This window comes from Conger conger, chromosome 15, assembly GCF_963514075.1.
Source record: "Conger conger chromosome 15, fConCon1.1, whole genome shotgun sequence".
NCBI classification, from domain to species: Eukaryota; Metazoa; Chordata; class Actinopteri; order Anguilliformes; family Congridae; genus Conger; species Conger conger.
Window position 1 is genome coordinate 32,887,170 of NC_083774.1, and position 20,790 is coordinate 32,907,959.

At 41.3% G+C, this 20,790-nt stretch overlaps 6 non-coding genes across 6 annotated transcripts; all 6 read left to right on the top strand.

Annotated features, from left to right (window-relative positions):
• Positions 1–16,364: 16,364 nt before the first annotated feature.
• Positions 16,365–16,446, top strand: trnal-aag (transfer RNA leucine (anticodon AAG)). Its single transcript has one exon. It is a non-coding gene; the product is annotated as a tRNA-Leu (tRNA).
• A 742-nt stretch (positions 16,447–17,188) lies between these two features.
• trnal-uag (transfer RNA leucine (anticodon UAG)) lies at positions 17,189–17,270 on the top strand. The gene has a single exon. It is a non-coding gene; the product is annotated as a tRNA-Leu (tRNA).
• A 1,029-nt stretch (positions 17,271–18,299) lies between these two features.
• Positions 18,300–18,381, top strand: trnal-uag (transfer RNA leucine (anticodon UAG)). The gene has a single exon. It is a non-coding gene; the product is annotated as a tRNA-Leu (tRNA).
• Positions 18,382–18,586: 205 nt separating this feature from the next.
• On the top strand, positions 18,587–18,668 carry trnal-aag (transfer RNA leucine (anticodon AAG)). The gene has a single exon. It is a non-coding gene; the product is annotated as a tRNA-Leu (tRNA).
• A 746-nt stretch (positions 18,669–19,414) lies between these two features.
• On the top strand, positions 19,415–19,496 carry trnal-uag (transfer RNA leucine (anticodon UAG)). Its single transcript has one exon. It is a non-coding gene; the product is annotated as a tRNA-Leu (tRNA).
• A 1,029-nt stretch (positions 19,497–20,525) lies between these two features.
• On the top strand, positions 20,526–20,607 carry trnal-aag (transfer RNA leucine (anticodon AAG)). Its single transcript has one exon. It is a non-coding gene; the product is annotated as a tRNA-Leu (tRNA).
• Positions 20,608–20,790: the final 183 nt, after the last annotated feature.

Below are 20,790 nucleotides of genomic sequence, written 5' to 3' on the forward strand. Positions count from 1 at the left end.
ATGGGTGGCACTGTCAGTCAAGGGGACAGCCTTGGTGCTACAGCTGAATCAGCAGGGAGTTGTACGACTGGTCTTGGGCTGGAGCTACAGGCCGGGGGGGGGGGGGGGGGGGGTGGTCTATACTATATACTATATACAGCACTGTGCAAAAGTTTTAGGCAAGTGTGAAAAAATGCTTTAAATGGAATGCTTTCAAAAATAGAAATGTTAATAGTTTATTTCTTATCAATTAACAAAACGTATGAACAGAAGAAGTGAATGAACAGAAGAAAAATCTAAATAAAATCAATATTTGGTGTGACCACCCTTTGCCTTCAAAACAGCATCAATTATCCTAGGTATACTTGCACACAATTTTTGAAGGAACTTTGAAGGTAGGTTGTTCCAAACATGTTGGAGAAATGCTTCTGTCTCTTCATGTAATCCCAGACAGACTTGATGATGTTAAGATCAGGGCTCTGTGGGGGCCATACCATCACTTCCAGGACTCCTTGTTCTTCTTTATACTGATGATAGTTCTTAATGACATTGGCTGTATGTTTGGGGTCGTTGAGCCCTGCTTTTCTAAAAAGATCAACTCATTTTTATTTCCAGTGAGACCACTTCTTGTTGACAATCTTGCTGTTTTCAGAAGTCATTTCTTCTTTATTATTCATTGCTAGAACAGTGTATCTACAACGTAATATGTTTGCACTAAGAAAAATCTGGTAAAATACAAAATTCCTTTGTAAACATTTTTAAGCTTTTACATTTTCAAATAGTACGTTTTTATTTTCCTTCTTAATTTCTTAATATTTTTAGGATTATTAACACCACCAATTTATTTCTTTATTAGTTGTGAATAAAGACTATTTTTATTTTTATTATTTTGTGAATACTAATATATTGTACATGTCAAATCTGTGGAATCATTGAGCTTGAAATCAGTGTTCTAAAAGTACTTAAATTAAAATGAAAGTAACCTTAACAGACCATCTCTGAATTGTGAATATTAATGACCAGTTGTGTGAGTCTTCTTTTCTGGCTGAGATTAACCCTGTTTGAGTCTTGGGGGCGCAGTTACTGGTGTTTTGCAATGTTTGTTTTATATGGTCTTTAAAGTAACAGATACACAGTCACGCAGAAGTGTGTGTATATATATATATATATATGTGTGTGTGTGTGTGTGTGTGTGTGTGTGTGTGTGTGTGTGTGTGTTAATCCAACACTATATACAGATATACAAACCAACACAGAAATACAGAATGCACACAATGCTAAAGAGACTTCCCTTGACATGTCTGCACTTGAACAGCAGATGGTGGTGTTACTATAGAAAACGAATTATAAGGCCCTTTGAAGCCCTCTATCGAATTTATGCTGTGATTGGGAGACTTATCTTAACGAGATGATAGGTGACAAATTTTACTGATCTAACTGTTCAAACTAGCTGACGTTACAGCCTGATCGAAGACAGTTACTAGCTAGCTCTACCTATATTGCTAGCTATGATAGCTAGCTAGTGGGCAGTGAAAGAGAATGAATAGAGAAGATGTCATGCCTATAGATGTCATGAAGCTGTTGATAGCTGCAAAACTGGAGGTAACGTTACAAGGCAATGTTGTTTTGTAAGCTTGGCGGTGACAACTAGTCTGTTGTTGTTGGTTTAATGTATATGCTTTACAGGACTTAATAACATAGCTAGCTAGCTAGAAGTTGCCATTATAGCTAAATTGTCCTATGTTACATAGCTAGCTAGCTAACGCAATTAGCTAGTAATGTTAAGGTTATATTACCACCAAGCCAATATAGCGAATCATGAAGCATAGAGCTAGGTAGCTATCCCAACAAGACACACAGCTACAGACTAACCAGAGAAATCAGATCCTAGAGACTCCAAAAGGAGTGTTTCATGTTTTGCTGCTCTTGAAATGGCTCTGAAAAGCCTTGAGCATCTCTGTACATGCACTTATACTCCGTTAGAACAGACTTTTACTATTTTATTGGCCAGTTTTTATTAGTGGCCAGTTCAGTTTTTACGAGCCAACAAATGACAAATGTACCCAAACCAATAAAGTGATTCCACAGTTCCAGGGAGCAGATCTTGGTCCGTCGCAGTCTGCATTTGAATGTATACGCGTTTACCCTGAAATACGATAATTCTGGAGTCCTTTTATTTGTTTTTTGGCATCTAGCAAGCTGATACTCGACCAACCTTAGTTTAGCAAATTGGCGCTAGCCGTCCGCCTGCGGTAGGATCAGTTTATCAATTTATTATCGACAGCCTAGTGTTCTGCATCTTGACTGCTTATCATATGCCACGGTATGCGTGATAGCTCGGAATAGAATAGATTAAACGGAATGGACACTTGTGTCATTGTTTTCTGGCATAGCAGGATAAAATGATTGAGTGCCACATTATAAACCAGCATGAGCCTAAGTTCACCTCGGCAGATTTTATTTAATTATATTCTAACTTTTGATATAATTTACAGTAAGTACACATACGCATTGACGTCACAAAGGCAAAGGTAAAATAATGAAGTTGCATCCTTCGATGGAATCCCTTACGTTATTTTTGCCCCACGTCACAGTAGCATTAACTGGTATCTGCTATAAATTAAACCATTTTGACAGCGTTCGCATATCGCATTCAGATTCAGCTGGAGAAGAATCAAGAACGAGAAGTCAGAAGAACGAACTGAGAGCTATACTTATTTTTCTTGAAAGGTGAGGTATAAAGCCAGGTGTAGGCGATTTAGGCATACGTAGTTCAATACTTTTTGGTTAAAACTGGAGCCTAACGATAAACTAGCTGTCATGGGTGTAGCAATAGCCGAACAGCCTATTAGCATTATATTAGCTAGTTAGTGTGATCCATAATGCCATCCAAATATACTGAACATGTTTACCAAAATTGTGTAATATGCACTATTGTAAATCTGCAAAAAGCATCTACCAAATGACCAAAGTGTGAATTGTATCCCTTGTTTGCTGAAAATTGAAAGAAATTCAGCCAAGTGTTCCTTGAAGAAATTCAAGTGTTGCTTTGATCGCCTGGCCTTTGCCATCATCCACTTTTATTAAAAAGAATAATAATGATAGGCTTATTTTTTCCAGTACTGGTGAAAAGAGCGTTTCACAAGCCGCACTTAGTGGAAATGGCGTTGAGCGGTAAGGCAGAAGAGCAGGCGTGCAGGACGGGGCTCCTGCGATCAACCCCTCAGGCTTCAGGAAGTGAGAAGGAGGAGTCGTGTGTGGAGCAGGTGGAGAGAAATAAGGTAGAACATTTTAACATGCATGCTAAGGTTAGAAATATATAAAAAATAAGGACAAAGTTTTTTCAGAAGTGCTAACCTTACACCTTAAAATGAATGCATTTTAGTGTAGCGTCGTGGTTAAGGTAAATGACTGGGACACGCAAGGTCAGTGGTTCTAATCCCGGTGTAGCCACAATAAGATCCGCACAGCCGTTGGGCCCTTAATCCTGCATTGCTCCAGGGAGGATTGTCTCCTGCTTAGTCTAATCAACTGTACGTCGCTCTGGATAAGAGCGTCTGCCAAATGCCTTGTAATGTAATGATCGGTGTGGTGAACACCAGGGATAGGTAACTTCAGAACTTCCCTGTGCCTTTATCTTCATCCCCCTTTACCTGGGTGGATACATCTCCTTATGTATACTTATGTTTGTAGGATACTCAGCAAGAGTTAGCCAGGGACCTGGCAGAGAAGACCCTGCAGATGAAGGAAGAGGAGAGTTTGAGGGAAACGGTGGAAAGCGTCCTGCAGAGGATGGAGAGGGTGAAGAGCAGGATGCACTGGATGGAGGAGAGACTGCAAGAACACACCTCCATCCTGCAAGAAGTCAGGAACATGATGGCCATGATTTATGAAGGAGTGGGGGGGGGGTCAACAGGGCCTCAGTGTGTGACTCAGGTAAATGGCGAAGAAGAGAAAGGTACAGGGAAAGAGGGGGATGAAGAGAATGGAGAGAAGGCAGAAACTGATGAGAAGATGGGGAAAGTAGAGGAAGAGGGAATGAATGGGGCTGAGGAGAAAGGAGAGGAAGAAAGGGCAAAGGAAGAGAATGAGGAAGCTGAGGTAGAGTTTAAAGAGGTAGAGAAAGACCAAGGGAAAGGGAAACATGACAAAGGCCACAGAAAGAAGTGGAGCCTTTGGAAAGTCATGAAGATGAAGTGGCAGAAGAAGAATGCTGGCCGGACTGTGGAGGGGGAAAGTGAGATGGAGGACTTGGGCGAAGGAACGAGTGGGTGCACAAACAAAGAGTGGGAGGGGAAGGAAGGAAATCAGGGGGCTAGTGAGGAAGGGCAAAAAGAGAAGAAGAAGAAGGGGATTTGGAGCTCTCTGAAAAGGAAGTTTCAGAGGAGACGGAGCGAGGAGGTGAAAGGAGAGAAAAAAAAAAAGAATAGTCAGGATAAAATGGTGGCAGCGGTCACACAGAAGCAGACAGCAGATATTATGGATATCAACATTGTTGTCGGGCGGCAAACAAAGGTCATGCAGTACTTCGGGAAGAGAAGATAGAATGCCAAGTAACACCTTCATCTGACAGTTTAAGTCACTGTGAGCCTTACCAATGCACACCTACAAACACTGGACATAAGAATTTTTCATTAGGATATTAGTGCTAAAATTATGTCAGTAAGCGGATCCAATGGGTTTTGATTGGTTTTAAAATTCATAGAACTACAAAAGTTGATGGGTGTGGTTGATGAGAACAGGCAATTGGACCCAGGAAGTTCTGAAGTTCTACCTAACCTCTGTGTTCACCACACCCATCATGGGAGGGGGTGAAAGGAGGTGAAAGGAGTTTAAGGAGGTAGAGAAAGACAGGGAAAGGGAGTTGTGAGAGGCCACGGAAAGAAATGGAGTCTTTGAAAAGACATGAAGGTGAAGTTGACTGTTGAGATGCTGTTGGCGCTGTTGGCGCTGTTGGTTTGATACGTACTTACGTGTTTATGCACTTCCTGTTTCTGGTGTTTGTTTGTTTGTTTGTTTGTTTTTAATGCTTTGAATCGGAGGCTAATATTAGTGCTGCTATTTTAAACGCGGTAAGTAGATTTGCTCCTAAGGTGAAAATCTTTGTTGCCATTAGGGGACAGAGAGGGAATTTCCCCCCTTTTTTTCCCCTTCGTTAGCACTCATATGCCGGTTAGATAATTGGACCCTATCAAGCTAACAAGGGGGGTTTTCGCCCTCTTGGAAGCAAATCATGTTGGTAGTTAGGGTGCCTCCGGTGTAAGGGTTTTACAGAGAAAAATAAAGGACTAGCAAGTTGGCTAGCTACAAGGGCTCTTTTCTGTTCTTTATAAAATCAAGCAGCTACACTAAGGTAGTAGATTATTGTTGATTTAACCTTAGCGCCTGGTAGTTTTATTTGTGCAGTACAGTAAATTAGCTAGCTAAGCTTATAGTAAAGAGGTGTTTTTATCTCTCCGGTTTTCTGCTGCTAGCTGTTCGGAGCTACCCTGTGGGGTTTTTTAAGCCATGTTTTTTGTGTTTCCATTTGGGCTGTAGCTTTCAGATTTAGGGAGAGAGAGAAGGACATAGTTAGGGGTAAAATGTGGCCAAAGCTATGTGAGGGGTCCAGAATGATCACTCTGCTGGAAAGCAATTTCCTTGAGTCGTTCATCTGACATTGTTGTCTGCTTGTTGAGCATCTCCAGAGCAAGATTCTTGATCTGGAGGGCAGGCGCGTGGGCCGATTGCAGAGCCCTGAATTGGAAGAGCTGATAAAGCTGATTATTGTAATATGCGTGCTAAGAGAAAAAAGAACTAAGGTTAGCCAAAAGGCAATTTGAAAAGAAAATCGCTGATGATGCTAAATGCAATCCCAAATGCTTCTTTCAATACTGCAGAAGGAAAGGGAAAATTAAAGAGGAGGTCAAGTGCATTAAGGATAACAAAGAACTGCTGTAAAAGAATAAAGATATTGCTGAGGCCTTAACTGGCTACTTTGTTGAGAGTTTTTTCAGGGAGGAGGTTACTAGTAGGCCGGAAGGCATACTCTATACTAACAATGTCTTAGCCAATATTGAGGTAGGGGATAAAGAAATATTGGATAAATTACATAACTAAAGACAAATAAGGCAGCAGGCCCAGATGGCATATTCCCAAGGGTACTCAAAGAGTTAAGGGAGATCATTTTTAAACCACTGGCAAGTATTTTTAGACAGTCCTTAGAAACTAGAGAAATACCAGATGGCTGGAAACAAGGTAATATAATATGAATATATAAGAAAGGGGGACGTACCGATCTAGGAAACTACAGGCCTGCCAGTCTAACTTCTATCACATGTAAAATACTGGAATCTATAATTAGGGTCAAACTGGAATTATTTATTGAAAAGAATAACATTCTAAGGGATAGCCAGCATGGTTTTCAAAAGGTTAGGTCATGCTTGACAAACCTTTTGGCATTCCTTGAGATAACTACCAAGTGTTTTGATGATAGCAAGGCTTATGATATTGTATACCTAGATTTCCAAAATGCATTCAATAAGGTACAATATGACAAACTCATTATCAAAATGAGGACGGTAGAAATTGTAGGAGCCATTTCGAAGTGGGCTCGGTATTGGCTACGGGTAAGGACACACAGAGTAGTAGTAGGAGGGGCCTTATCCGAGCAGGGTATCGTGGGAAGTGGAGTCCCACAGGGATCGGTGCTGGGCCCACCGCTCTTCCTCATTCACATAAATGACCTAGACATGGGCATTGAAAGTAATTTAGTTAAATTTGCAGATGATACAAAACTAGGTGGTTTAACAGTATATACTATACTAAAGTAATCCAGGAAGACTTAAACAGAATCCAGCCAAGTGAAATTCAATACAATTAAATGAAAAGTTCTACATGTGGGAAATTAAAATTAAAATTAAAATTAAAAAAATATAAGGCAGGATTACTTCATGGGGGGTACAAAATTAGATATTGCTCAAGTGGAAAAAGGGGTTCTAGTCAATGTGCAGTAGCAGTAAAGGCCAATAGGATGCTAGGATACATAGCCAGGAGTATTGATTATAAATCCAAGTTATACTCACCTTATGAAATACTCTTGTTAGACCACACTTTGAGTACTGTGTGCAGTTCTGGGAACCACACTATAAGAAGGACGTAGAGGCACTAGAAAAGATTCAGAGTAGGCAACCAGATTGATTCCATGTATAAAAGATAAGAGTTACGAGGGTAGACTAAGGATGCTTAATTTATTTAAGCTTAGTAAAAGGAGGGTTAGGGGGGATTTGATTGAGGCTTTTAAATTCATTAAAGGGATTAACAAAGTAAAGTACTTGGGATTCTTCAGGTTGAGTTTGGTTAGCAGAACGAGAGGACACAAATGGAAATTGGCAAAGGAGAATTTCCGTACAGATATTAGGAAGTATTTTTTTCACACAGCGAGTGGTCAATGTGTGGAATAGCTTGCCAGCGCATGTAGTGGAAGCAGAAACACTGGGGGTTTTCAAGACCAGGCTTGATACAGTGTTAGATTCTATTTAGCTTTTAGGCAATTTAGGCAGTAGGTACACTTAGGGGTAGGAAAAGGCGATCATTGCTGGGCTGAATGGCCTGTTCTCACCATTGCCATATTACCTTATGCTAACTGGGAGAGGAAGAATGCTGGCTGGACTGAGGAGGGGGAAGAAGGGAAGAGGGAGGAAGGGAATAATAGAGAGAGGGAGGACCTATGAGAAGGGGTGAGTGGCTGCACAAACAAAGAGTGGTAGGGGAAGGAAGGGAATCGGGGGCTAGTGAGGAAGCGCAAAAAGAAGGAGAAGAAGGGGATTTGAAGCTCTCTGAAAAGGAAGTTTCAGAGGAGACAGAGTGAGGAGGTAAAAGAGAAAAATTTAAATAAATAGTAAAGATAAAATGTTGGCAGCGCTCACACAAAAGCATACGGCAGTTATGGATATCAACATCTTTGTTGGGCAGCAAACAAAAGTCAAGCAGAGCTTGGGGAAGAGCAGATAGAATCGCAAGTAACACCTTCATCTGACAGTTTAACTCACTGTGAGGTTTTAGTGGCCTTACCGATGCACACATACAAACACTGGACGTTAGGATATCAGTGCTAAAATTACGTCACTAAGCAGATCCAATGGGTTTTGACTGGTTTTAAGATTAGTGAAACTACAAATGTTGATTGGTGTCACACAGAGGATAGGTAGGACTTCAGAACATGTGCCTTTCTCATTATGCTGTATGTATGTTTGTAGGATAGCTACTCATAAGGAGTCAGCCTGTGATATGACAGAGAAGGCTGTCAGGCTGGGCAGGATGGATGAAAGGCTGCTAGAACACACTTCCATCCTACAAGAAATCAGGAACATGGTGGCCTTGTTTTATGGAGGGGCGGAGGGGGGCTCAACAGGGCCTCAGTATGTTACCTAGGTAAGGGGTGAAGAGGGAGGAGGGAAAGAGGGAGAGGCTGAGGAGAGGGAATAAAAGGATAGAGAAAATAGAGGAAATAAAAGGCAATGAAGAGAAGGTAGAAACTGATGAGAAGATGCAGAATAAAAGGGGGAAGAGCAAGAAGATGGAGCAAAGGAGGGGAATGAGAAAGTAGCAGTGGAGTTTAAGAGGTAGAAAAAGGCAGAAAGAAATGGAAACGTGAGAAAGAAGTAAAGCCTTTGGAAAGACACAAAGATGAAGTGGCAGTGGAAGAATGCTAAATACCGATTTGTTTGGTATTTGTAAAATGTTTGCCACCCTTGGAGTGGCGGCCCAATTATGCTGCTTGGAAGAACCTGGGTGTGAACCCCAGTCCTCGGTGTGAAACTGTATCAAACTGATGCCTGCATCATTTGCATTATCATTTTCATACGATCACACATTTTCAAATCCTGTCAAAAATCGAATTGATAATGCAAAACCCTACTTTGCATCTTTGCTCTCTTTGGCCCTTCCCTTCACCTCATCTGGCCTCCGGCTTCCACGCCCTACTCTCGCCCTCCATCTGGCCTCCACAATGCCCCACCAGGCCTTATGGATACACCTAGTTACCATGCGGTAACTTAGTGGCCTATAGCGAGTGGAAACTGGTGTATGCGAACCGCTGCATCAGTTTACCACTACAAACTACAGCAACGAACTTTTCCTCTCGGAAACGGAACAGCGGAGCCCACAGGAAGGTCCCAGCTCTGCTCATCTGCCCAGGCCAAGCTAAGCTACGCCAGTAGCCACTCTTCTCACAGCTACACTCCCAAGCCAGCCACCCAAGCTAGCTACTCCGACCTTTCCTTTGGGACATCACACACACATTCCTAACATACCTTATACTACTAACTTCCCGTTAGTTCAACCCTGTATATGTTCTGTTTGTGTACGTCTGTTTAATAAATCTATTTTGTCTGTTTTGGCGTCACATAGATATGAGAGCCGAGTCAAGTCAGTCTTTCAAAGAACTTCCAACCTTCAGGTTATCGGGAATCAGTAATATTGGTTATTTTAATTATTCATTATTATTTTAATTATTAAAATATTAGGTTAGATATTTCTGAGAACAGTAATTTTATGAGACTGATTACTTTTTGCAGTTATACTGCTAGTTGGCGCCCCGTTTTCGTAGAGAGTAAAATCCCTACGTTATTTAGCAGCCCATGCGTATTTCATTTAAAGGAGTGATATGGTGGTTGAATGAGACACTTGTCAGTTGTCTTTGGGCAACAACAAAACAGATGTACATACTTTTTTATTATTAAATTATTGAAATGTATTTTTAAAGGTTGAATTTTCTGAGATAAAAGCACAATTATAATGTCCTCATGAAAGCAAACTAGGCTTAGAAAAATAGGTTTACATGACTGAATAATAATAAAAATTATGCACATTCATTTTGTTGTTGCCTAAAGACGACTGGCAAGTGTCACATTCGATCACCATTTTACTCCTTTAATGCATTCTATCATATAACATTCAAGTTAACCAATGAGCTGAAAAATCCCAAGGACCAGTTTTACCAAGTGTTCAAATATTATTTTCGAAAGTACAACTGCCTGGTTTATTTTCTTTTAGACATCGAGCGACCACTGGCATGGGCAATATCAACAGGTTTTTAACTATGGGCTACAATAGCTAACTTAGGTTACAAACCTCTACCCACACTCTGTGGATCCCTAAAAGGCAGCTAGCCACAGGCTATACATGGCACCTTTTGACAAATCTAAGTTAAGTGATAGGCTAAGCACTGCGGCTCAGCTAACAATCTAAGTAATAATGCAGTTATGCTAGTTTGCTAGCTTGGCCAAGTATAAAGCTAAGCTTAAGTATTTGACACGATTGAAGATATGTATCAAAGCTCTCAAGTCTCACGCATTGGGCGTGAGACATACACATTTTAACCCGTTCACACGCTCACACACCACACCTTGTGTTTCTCACGCAGAGAAATTACCTGGATAACGCCTACCAAGTTGCGCCGCTATTTTTTATAACAGTGGAACAGGTAGGAATCAAGTGGGTTCCCCACTGAGTTCAGAAGGCGCCAGCCACGCACCAGCTAATCAAATAATAAGAATATAGCTACCGAACAGCCAATCAAAAAATAGCATTGCTGTATCCGGGTAAGATTTAGATATTCCCGCTACAACAACGTTACATTCTGATTCCAATGACGACAATTGACACATTGATTCAGACGCTTGCTGAAGTAGCTACAGAAGAGAGGACAGCTGTCACATTGATTCACATCTCGCCGAAGTAGCTACAGACTGATCGACGTGGGAGAAGACCATATCCTATGAGTACAGTTAGCCATCTCATCATTTGATTTCCATTGTGGGGAATATTGTGTCCAGGCAGCGGGTAATCAGTAATGTTAGACCAGAGTGTGTGAACTAGCCTAGCTAGCCAGTTGAATCCCTGCTAATTTCAGCAGCTATTCTGACACTTGTTTTTTAGTCTTAGTTCAGGACCCATTATTCACAAAACTTTTCCCTTAGGCTATCACTAAGAGTACTTCTAAATTGCACTAAAAGTTTTTATTTTTTTCTTAAAAGTAATTCACAAAGCAGTTGAGACCAACTTCTAGGAAGGACATTACCGACTTAAGATGAGATAAAAGCTCCGCTTTGCTTGACGGCTCATGCACGAGCTTGCTTGCATTCACCTTGCTCCGTGATAGGCTGATGAGTGATTCAAGTATGTCATTCTCGGGATATAGACCTACTGTTGGCTGTACTGTATTTTCAATTGTTATCATGAAAATACGGTCTCGGCTATGTTTGGTCTGCTTGGCTATTATGACCCTGACACACGCGCGATTTTGGCCATCGTATGTGTTCGGCGGTAGCTTTTGCGCCGATTACACATGTTGAATCGGCTGCTCGTCGGGTTTTTTCCGTTTCCCATGCCCCAAGATCCCACCACCTTTAATGTTGAGGAGTTTTGGGCGAGTATGTCCTCAACCAAGAGCAAGGTAAGAAATATTTGGCACCACATGACATACACATAATTAATTGAAATAATAAAAGCAAAGCATTTGAGTAATAGAGCCATGTTGTGGGCTCCATATGGCTCTGTATAATCTGTAGGCCGTAGTCACTGGCTAACAGACGAGCCAACTTTTCACCATTCATTTTCAAAGGGGCCTTGTTCTGATAATATCAATTTTAATAACACTGTAGCACATGAAGACCCACTTTTAGGAAAAGGCAGTAGTCCATTTAAAAGTAGGATGTGTTCAAATTCCGTGAGAAACTATACAACGCTTTAAAAAGTTTGTAGAAGAAAATGATAATATTTTCACTAATGTTTTTAATAAAAACTACCAAACGGATAAACTTACTCAAAGATTTTCAAGTATATTGGTCCCAGAACGGCGATTCACGACCATGTTTATAAAAGTACTTTTACACATGAATGCTATTACCTACGTTTTGTATAGGCTCTGGAACACGAAGAGCCCACGAACAAACTTCTCTGAGCAGTATTGGTAATCCTGTTGCACAGTAAATGTGTGATCCCCATCCGTGAGCAAAAAAATACAGTATAACTTCATCTGAGCCAAGAACCAGAAGTGGTATGGTATTGAAGTAATGGCTGAGAAGCATTTTAGCTCATGACATTACGTTTCCAGTGGTGAATAGTTTGTCTTTCATAAAACAACACAGCATTACTGCATAACTAACTAGTAGAATTTACAATAAGCACACTAAAACTGTTGCACTTTGGCAAAAACTGTTGTATTTTCTGGCCAAAAAGGTTAACGTTTTAAAACAATGTTGTGATGCCTACTTTAACTCTAACTAGAGGACTTCCTCGTCTCTCTAGCCTCTCAAGTATTCTCAAGTGAATATTTCTGAGGAAGACGGTGAAAACTCCTCTGCAACAGAGAGCATTTAAATCACCGTCACCCAATTTTATATGAGTGATCATCTAAATCCATTCTCAAAATACCGTATTATTATTCAGTTTGCTTATAAATGAGGAGCAAGCCTGCTTTTGAATAATAAATAAACACTCTTATCCAGAGCGACGTACAGTTGATTAGACTAAGCAGGAGACAATCCTCTCCTGGAGCAATGCAAGGTTAAGGACATTGCTCAAGGGCCCAATGGCTGTGCGGATCTTATTGTGGCTACCCTGGGATCAAAGTCATGTGCCTTAACCACTACGCTACAGGCTGCCCCATACAGTACTTTAGGTAGGTGTGAAAAAATGCTGTAAAGTAAGAATGCTTTCAAAAATAGAAATGTTAATAGTTTATTTTCCTCAATTAACAAAATGCAAAGTGAGTGAACAGAACAAAAATCTAAATCAAATCAATATTTGGTGTGATCAGCATCAATAGGTACTCTTGCACATAGTCAGGGAGCTAATGATCATCAATTAAATATGCAGGTTGAAACACAATCATTAACTGAAACAGAAACAGCTGTATAGGAGGGTTAAAACTGGGTGAGGAACAGCCAAACTCTGCTTCCAAGGTGAGGTTGCTGAAGACAATTTAATGTCAGAAGTCATACACCATGGCAAGCCTGAGCACAGCAACAAGACACAAGATAGTGATACTGCATGAGCAAGGTCTCTCCCAGGCAGAAATTTCAAGGCAGACAGGGGTTTCCAGATGTCCTGTCCAAACTCTGTTGAAGAAGCACAAAGAAACGGGCAACGTTGAGGACTGTAGATGCAGTGGTCTGCCAAGGAAACACATCATGCTTACTTCCCTTTGTATTCAGAAGATGTCCAGTAGTGCCATCAGCTCAGAATTGGCAGAAACCAGTGGGACCCAGGTACACCCATCTACTCTGCACAGAAATCTGGTCAGAAGTAGTTTTCATGGAAGAATTGCGGCCAGAAAGCCATACCTCCGATGTGGAAACAAGGCCAAGCGAGTCAACTAAGCACGAAAACACAGGAACTGGGGTGCAGAAAAATGGCAGCTGGCTCTCTGGACTGATGGGTCAAAATTTGAAATATTTGGCTGTAGCAGAAGACTTTTTCAAAGGACTGGAGAGCGGTACAAGAATGAGTGTCTGCAGGCAACAGTGGAGCATGGTGGAGGTTCCTTGCAAGTTTGGGGCTGTATTTCTGCAAATGGAGTTGGGGATTTGGTCAGAATTAATGGTCTCAATGCTGAGAAGTACAGGCAGATACTTATCCATCATGCAGTACCATCAGGCAGGCATCTGATTGGCCCCAAATTTATTCTGCAGCAGGACAATGACCCCAAGCATATAGCCAATGTCATTAAGAACTGTCATCAGTGTAAAGAAGAACAAGGAGTCCTGGAAGTGATGGTATGGCCCCCACAGATCCCTGATCTTAACATCATCAAGTCTGTCCGGGATTACATGAAGAGACAGAAGCATTTGAGGCTGCCTAAATCCACAGAAGAACTGTGGCTAGTTCTCCAACATGTTTGGAACAACCTACCTTCAAAGTTCCTTCAAAAAGTGTGTGCAAGTATACCTAGGATAATTGATGCTGTTTTGAAGGCAAAGGGTGGTCACACCAAATATTGATTTTATTTAGATTTTTCTTCTGTTCATTCACTTCTTCTGTTCATACATTTTGTTAATTGATAAGAAATAAACTATTAACATTTCTATTTTTGAAAGCATTCCATTTAAAGCATTTTTTCACAATTGCCTAAAACTTCTGCACAGTGCTGTATATAGTATATAGTATAGACCACCCCCCCCCCCCGGCCTGTAGCTCCAGCCCAAGACCAGTCGTACAACTCCCTGCTGATTCAGCTGTAGCACCAAGGCTGTCCCCTTGACTGACAGTGCCACCCATTGGTGTTCCTGCCATCCCTCTACCTCATCTCTGCTTCAACTTTTTAATTGGACATTTATGTACTTTTATTCATATGGTTTTATGTTTAAAACCATTCTTTCTACAAACCGGTGTCAACCAGCGGCAGATGGGTTCCCCTACTGAGTCAAGTTCTGATAGATAGATAGATAGATAGATAGATAGATAGATAGATAGATAGATAGCTCTTTCTTTATCCCCGTGGGGAAATTTCAGCCTCACAGCAGAAGAGATTAGTAGAATAAAAGGAATAAGGGAATAAATAGGGAGAACACAATAGATAGGAATAATAAAAATACCAATACAGTATGTTAAGAACAGTTATGTGTGTCAACATATGAGAGTATTAAAGTATAAAAGTGCAAGGTGTCCATAATAATAATAAATAGTCCATAATAATAAATAGTGCAAGGTGTCCATAATAATAAATAGTCCATATAGAGGTGAGAGTGTGGGCCACCATGCTGACTGGAGAGATCACCATGGCAGGCGGCATTATACAGACAAATGGCTGAGGGAATATAGGAGCGTCTGAAGCGCTCCTTCCAGCACCTCGGCAGGATGAGGCAGCTGCTCCTCAGGCCATTCAACTCCCCATAGAGGGGGTGGGTTGGGTTCCCCAGAATGGTACAGATTTTAGATCTCATCCTCCCCTCAGCCACCTCCTCCAGACTGTCAAGGCCCCTCCTACAACAGAGGCCACCTTCCTGACCAGCTTGTTCAGCTTATTGGACCCATTGCAATGCCTCGTCCCCAGCACACAAAAGCAAAAAATACTGCGCTGGCCACCACTGACTCATAAAACATGCGCAGTAGTTTATTGCAGACCTCAAAGGAAGTATAGCCTGAAGAAGTGCAGCCTGCTCTGTCCCTTTTGTAGAGTGCACCACCAGTCAGTCCAGTCCAGTTTGTTGTTGAGGTGCACCCCAAGGAACTTATAGGACTGAACCACACCCACCTCCTCTCCCTGGATGGTGATGGGTGTTGGTGGCTTCCCCTTCCGTCGAAGGTCAACCATCAGCTCTATTGTTTTGCTGATGTTCGGCTGCAGGTGGTTGTTGTTACACCAGCCGAAGAATCCAGCCACCAGACTCCTGTACTCATCCTCGTTGTCCCCAGTGATGCAGCCAACGATGGACGAGTCCTCTGAGAACTTCTGCAGATGTGGAGATGCAGAGTTGAATCTGAAGTTGGCGGTGTAGAGTGTAAACAGGAATGGGGAAAGAACATTTCCCTGGGGTGCGCCCCTGTTGCATTCCAATGTGTCTTGAGTGGCAGCTCTGGAGCTGGACGAACTGTGGTTTGTGGGTGAGATAGTCTGTAATCCAGCATGTCATGGCCTGATTACCCACATTGGAATAAGATTCAGTAACTGTTAGGATTCAATGTTTTTCTTGTTGTACTCTTCTGGCGCTTTAGGTAGTGTGGCCAAGCAGTCCAAGGCGCTGGATTAATTCAATAATACAAAGAGCTGTGAATGGTCCAGAATGTTTGAAGAGATGAACAGTCAGTGTTGCTCAATGCATTCAATGCATTTTTCACTCCAAATCAAGTGCCGGAATTATTCGTTCTCAAACCTAAAAAATATATAAAAAATCAAAGCCGTCTAAATTTCAAAACATGTAGCATGTTGTCTATGAAGACAGAAATGCTCTGACACAGATCAAGTAATCCGTTACATCATTGGAATTAGCGAAACACTTTCATCACACAATGTAAAATTGACTTTTCGTAGCCAGAATAGTCCTGAAAAATGATGAAATTAAAGAAAACTGCCAGTATTCAAAGATTTTCTTTTAATCCCTTGTTCTGTTTTTAGGTAGCTTGGCCGAGCGGTCCAAGGCGCTGTCTTTAGGCTCCAGTCTCTTCGGAGGCGAGGGTTCGAATCCCTCCACTGCCTTTTTAACTACGAACGTGCATACTTGGGAGCTCCACGCGAAAAGCTCCTTCTAAGTGAATCAACAAAGATTTCACACGGTCAGGATGCCATCTTGTTCTTCAGTGTTCAGACAACGGCAACACCCATAAAAACTACCCACATTTGAATAAGATTCAGTAACTGTTAGGATTCAATGTTTTTCTTGTTGTGCTGTGCATCTCCTTTAGGTAGCGTGGCCGAGCGGTCCAAGGCGCTGGCTTAAGGCTCCAGTCTCTTCGGAGGCGAGGGTTCGAATCCCTCTGCTGCCGTTTTCAGCAAAAAAGCTGCAAAACGTGCTTAATGGTCAGCTTCATGCTACACCCTGGTTCTCACGGTATTACCACAGATCTCACATTGAGAGAATGCCAGCATGTTTTTCAGTGCAGAGACAATACCAACAATTTTTGTGGCTAATTTCAACAGTTGTTGGCATAGACAGGCTAAACACTGGTTGTTCTAATTGGTTCACAAAATAATGAAATTTTCTCGCCATAAAGAAGGGTAACATTTAAATGAAAACCTCCTCTTGTCGATTTGTTTGTCTGACTAGTTGATCTGACTTACATACTGTTATTTGAAGAAGGTGAGGACATGAAATCCTGACACAAAATGGTTTCTTTTGGACGCACATTTACACAAGTAAATGGACCAGAAATACAAAGAGCTGTGAATGGTCCAGAATGTTTGAAGAGATGAACAGTCAGTGTTGCTCAATGCATTCAATGTATTTTTCACTCCAAATCAAGTGCCGGAATTATTCGTTCTCAAACCTAAAAAATATATAAAAAATCAAAGCCGTCTAAATTTCAAAACATGTAGCATGTTGTCTATGAAGACAGAAATGCTCTGACACTGATCAAGTAATCCCTTACATCATTGGAATTAGCAAAACACTTTCATCACACAATGTAAAATTGACTTTACGTAGCCAGAATAGTCCTGAAAAATGATGAAATTAAAGAAAACTGCCAGTATTCAAAGATTTTCTTTTAATGCTTTGTCCTGGTTTTAGGTAGCGTGGCCGAGCGGTCCAAGGCGCTGGATTTAGGCTCCAGTCTCTTCGGAGGCGAGGGTTCGAATCCCTCCGCTGCCATTTTAACTACGAACGTGCATACTTGGGAGCTCCACGCGAAAAGCTCCTTCTAAGTGAATCAACAAAGATTTCACACGGTCAGGATGCCATCTTGTTCTTCAGTGTTCAGACAACGGCAACACCCATAAAAACTACCCACATTTGAATAAGATTCAGTAACTGTTAGGATTCAATGTTTTTCTTGTTGTCTTGCGAGTGTGCTTTAGGTAGCGTGGCTGAGCGGTCCAAGGCGCTGGATTAAGGCTCCAGTCTCTTCAGAGGCGAGGGTTCGAATACCTCCTCTGCCATTTTCAGCAAAAAAGCTGCAAAACGTGCTTAATGGTCAGCTTCAGGCTACACCCTGGTTCTCACGGTATTACCACAGATCTCACATTGAGAGAATGCCATCATGTTTTTCAGTGCAGAGACAATACCAACAATTTTTGTGGCTAATTTCAACAGTTGTTGGCATAGACAGGCTAAACACTGGTTGTTCTAATTGGTTCACAAAATAATGAAATTTTCTCGCCATAAAGAAGGGTAACATTTAAATGAAAACCTCCTCTTGTCGATTTGTTTGTCTGACTAGTTGATCTGACTTACATACTGTTATTTGAAGAAGGTGAGGACATGAAATCCTGACACAAAATGGTTTCTTTTGGACGCACATTTACACAAGTAAATGGACCAGAAATACAAAGAGCTGTGAATGGTCCAGAATGTTTGAAGAGATGAACAGTCAGTGTTGCTCAATGCATTCAATGCATTTTTCACTCCAAATCAAGTGCCGGAATTATTTGTTCTCAAACCTAAAAAATATATAAAAGATCAAAGCCGTCTAAATTTCAAAACATGTAGCATGTTGTCTATGAAGACAGAAATCCTCTGACACAGATCAAGTAATCCTTTACATCATTGGAATTAGCAAAACACTTTCATCACACAATGTAAAATTGACTTTACGTAGCCAGAATAGTCCTGAAAAATGATGAAATTAAAGAAAACTGCCAGTATTCAAAGATTTTCTTTTAATGCCAAGGCCTTGTTTTAGGTAGCGTGGCCGAGCGGTCCAAGGCGCTGGATTTAGGCTCCAGTCTCTTCGGAGGCGAGGGTTCGAATCCCTCCGCTGCCATTTTAACTACGAACGTGCATACTTGGGAGCTCTACGCGAAAAGCTCCTTCTAAGTGAATCAACAAAGATTTCACACGGTCAGGATGCCATCTTGTTCTTCAGTGTTCAGAAAACGGCAACACCCATGAAAACTACCCACATCTGAATAAGATTCAGTAACTGTTAGGATTCAATGTTTTTCTTGTTGTGTTGCGAGTGTGCTTTAGGTAGCGTGGCCGAGCGGTCCAAGGCGCTGGATTAAGGCTCCAGTCTCTTCGGAGGCGAGGGTTCGAATCCCTCCGCTGCCATTTTCAGCAAAAAAGCTGCAAAAAAAACGTGCTTAATGGTCAGCTTCAGGCTACACCCTGGTTCTCACGGTATTACCACAGATCTCACATTGAGAGAATGCCAGCAGGTTTTTCAGTGCAGAGACAATACCAACAATTGTTGTGGCTAATTTCAACAGTTGTTGGCATAGACAGGCTAAACACTGGTTGTTCTAATTGGTTCACAAAATAATGAAATTTTCTCGCCATAAAGAAGGGTAACACTTAAATGAAAACCTCCTCTTGTCGATTTGTTTGTCTGACTAGTTGATCTGACTTACATACTGTTATTTGAAGAAGGTGAGGACATGAAATCCTGACACAAAATGGTTTCTTTTGGACGCACATTTACACAAGTAAATGGACCAGAAATACAAAGAGCTGTGAATGGTCCAGAATGTTTGAAGAGATGAACAGTCAGTGTTGCTCAATGCATTCAATGCATTTTTCACTCCAAATCAAGTGCCGGAATTATTCGTTCTCAAACCTAAAAAATATATAAAAAATCAAAGCTGTCTAAATTTCAAAACATGTAGCATGTTGTCTATGAAGACAGAAATGCTCTGACACAGATCAAGTAATCCTTTACATCATTGGAATTAGCAAAACACTTTCATCACACAATGTAAAATTGACTTTACGTAGCCAGAATAGTCCTGAAAAATGATGAAATTAAAGAAAACTGCCAGTATTCAAAGATTTTCTTTTAATGCCGAGGCCTTGTTTTAGGTAGCGTGGCCGAGCGGTCCAAGGCGCTGGATTTAGGCTCCAGTCTCTTCGGAGGCGAGGGTTCGAATTCCTCCGCTGCCATTTTAACTACGAACGTGCATACTTGGGAGCTCTACGCGAAAAGCTCCTTCTAAGTGATTCAACAAAGATTACACACGGTCAGGATGCCATCTTGTTCTTCAGTGTTCAGACAACGGCAACACCCATAAAAACTACCCACATTTGAATAAGATTCAGTAACTGTTAGGATTCAATGTTTTTCTTGTTGTGTTGCGAGGGTGCTTTAGGTAGCGTGGCCGAGCGGTCCAAGGCGCTGGATTAAGGCTCCAGTCTCTTCGGAGGCGAGGGTTCGAATGACTCTGCTGCCATTTTCAGCAAAAAAGCTGCAAAACGTGCTTAATGGTCAGCTTCATGCTACACCCTGGTTCTCACGGTATTACCACAGATCTCACATTGAGAGAATGCCAGCATGTTTTTCAGTGCAGAGACAATACCAACAATTGTTGTGGCTAATTTCAACAGTTGTTGGCATAGACAGGCTAAACACTGGTTGTTCTAATTGGTTCACAAAATAATGAAATTTTCTCGCCATAAAGAAGGGTAACACTTAAATGAAAACCTCCTCTTGTCGATTTGTTTGTCTGACTAGTTGATCTGACTTACATACTGTTATTTGAAGAAGGTGAGGACATGAAATCCTGACACAAAATGGTTTCTTTTGGACGCACATTTACACAAGTAAATGGACCAGAAATACAAAGAGCTGTGAAAGGTCCAGAATGTTTGAAGAGATGAACAGTCAGTGTTGCTCAATGCATTCAATGCATTTTTCACTCCAAATCAAGTGCCGGAATTATTCGTTCTCAAACCTAAAAAATATATAAAAAATCAAAGCTGTCTAAATTTTAAAACATGTAGCATGTTGTCTATGAAGACAGAAATGCTCTGACACAGATCAAGTAATCCTTTACATCATTGGAATTAGCAAAACACTTTCATCACACAATGTAAAATTGACTTTACGTAGCCAGAATAGTCCTGAAAAATGATGAAATTAAAGAAAACTGCCAGTATTCAAAGATTTTCTTTTAATGCCGAGGCCTTGTTTTAGGTAGCGTGGCCGAGCAGTCCAAGGCGCTGGATTAAGGCTCCAGTCTCTTCGGAGGCGAGGGTTCGAATCCCTCCGCTGCCATTTTCAGCAAAAAAGCTGCAAAACGTGCTTAATGGTCAGCTTCATGCTACACCCTGGTTCTCACGGTATTACCACAGATCTCACATTGAGAGAATGCCAGCATGTTTTTCAGTGCAGAGACAATACCAACAATTGTTGTGGCTAATTTCAACAGTTGTTGGCATAGACAGGCTAAACACTGGT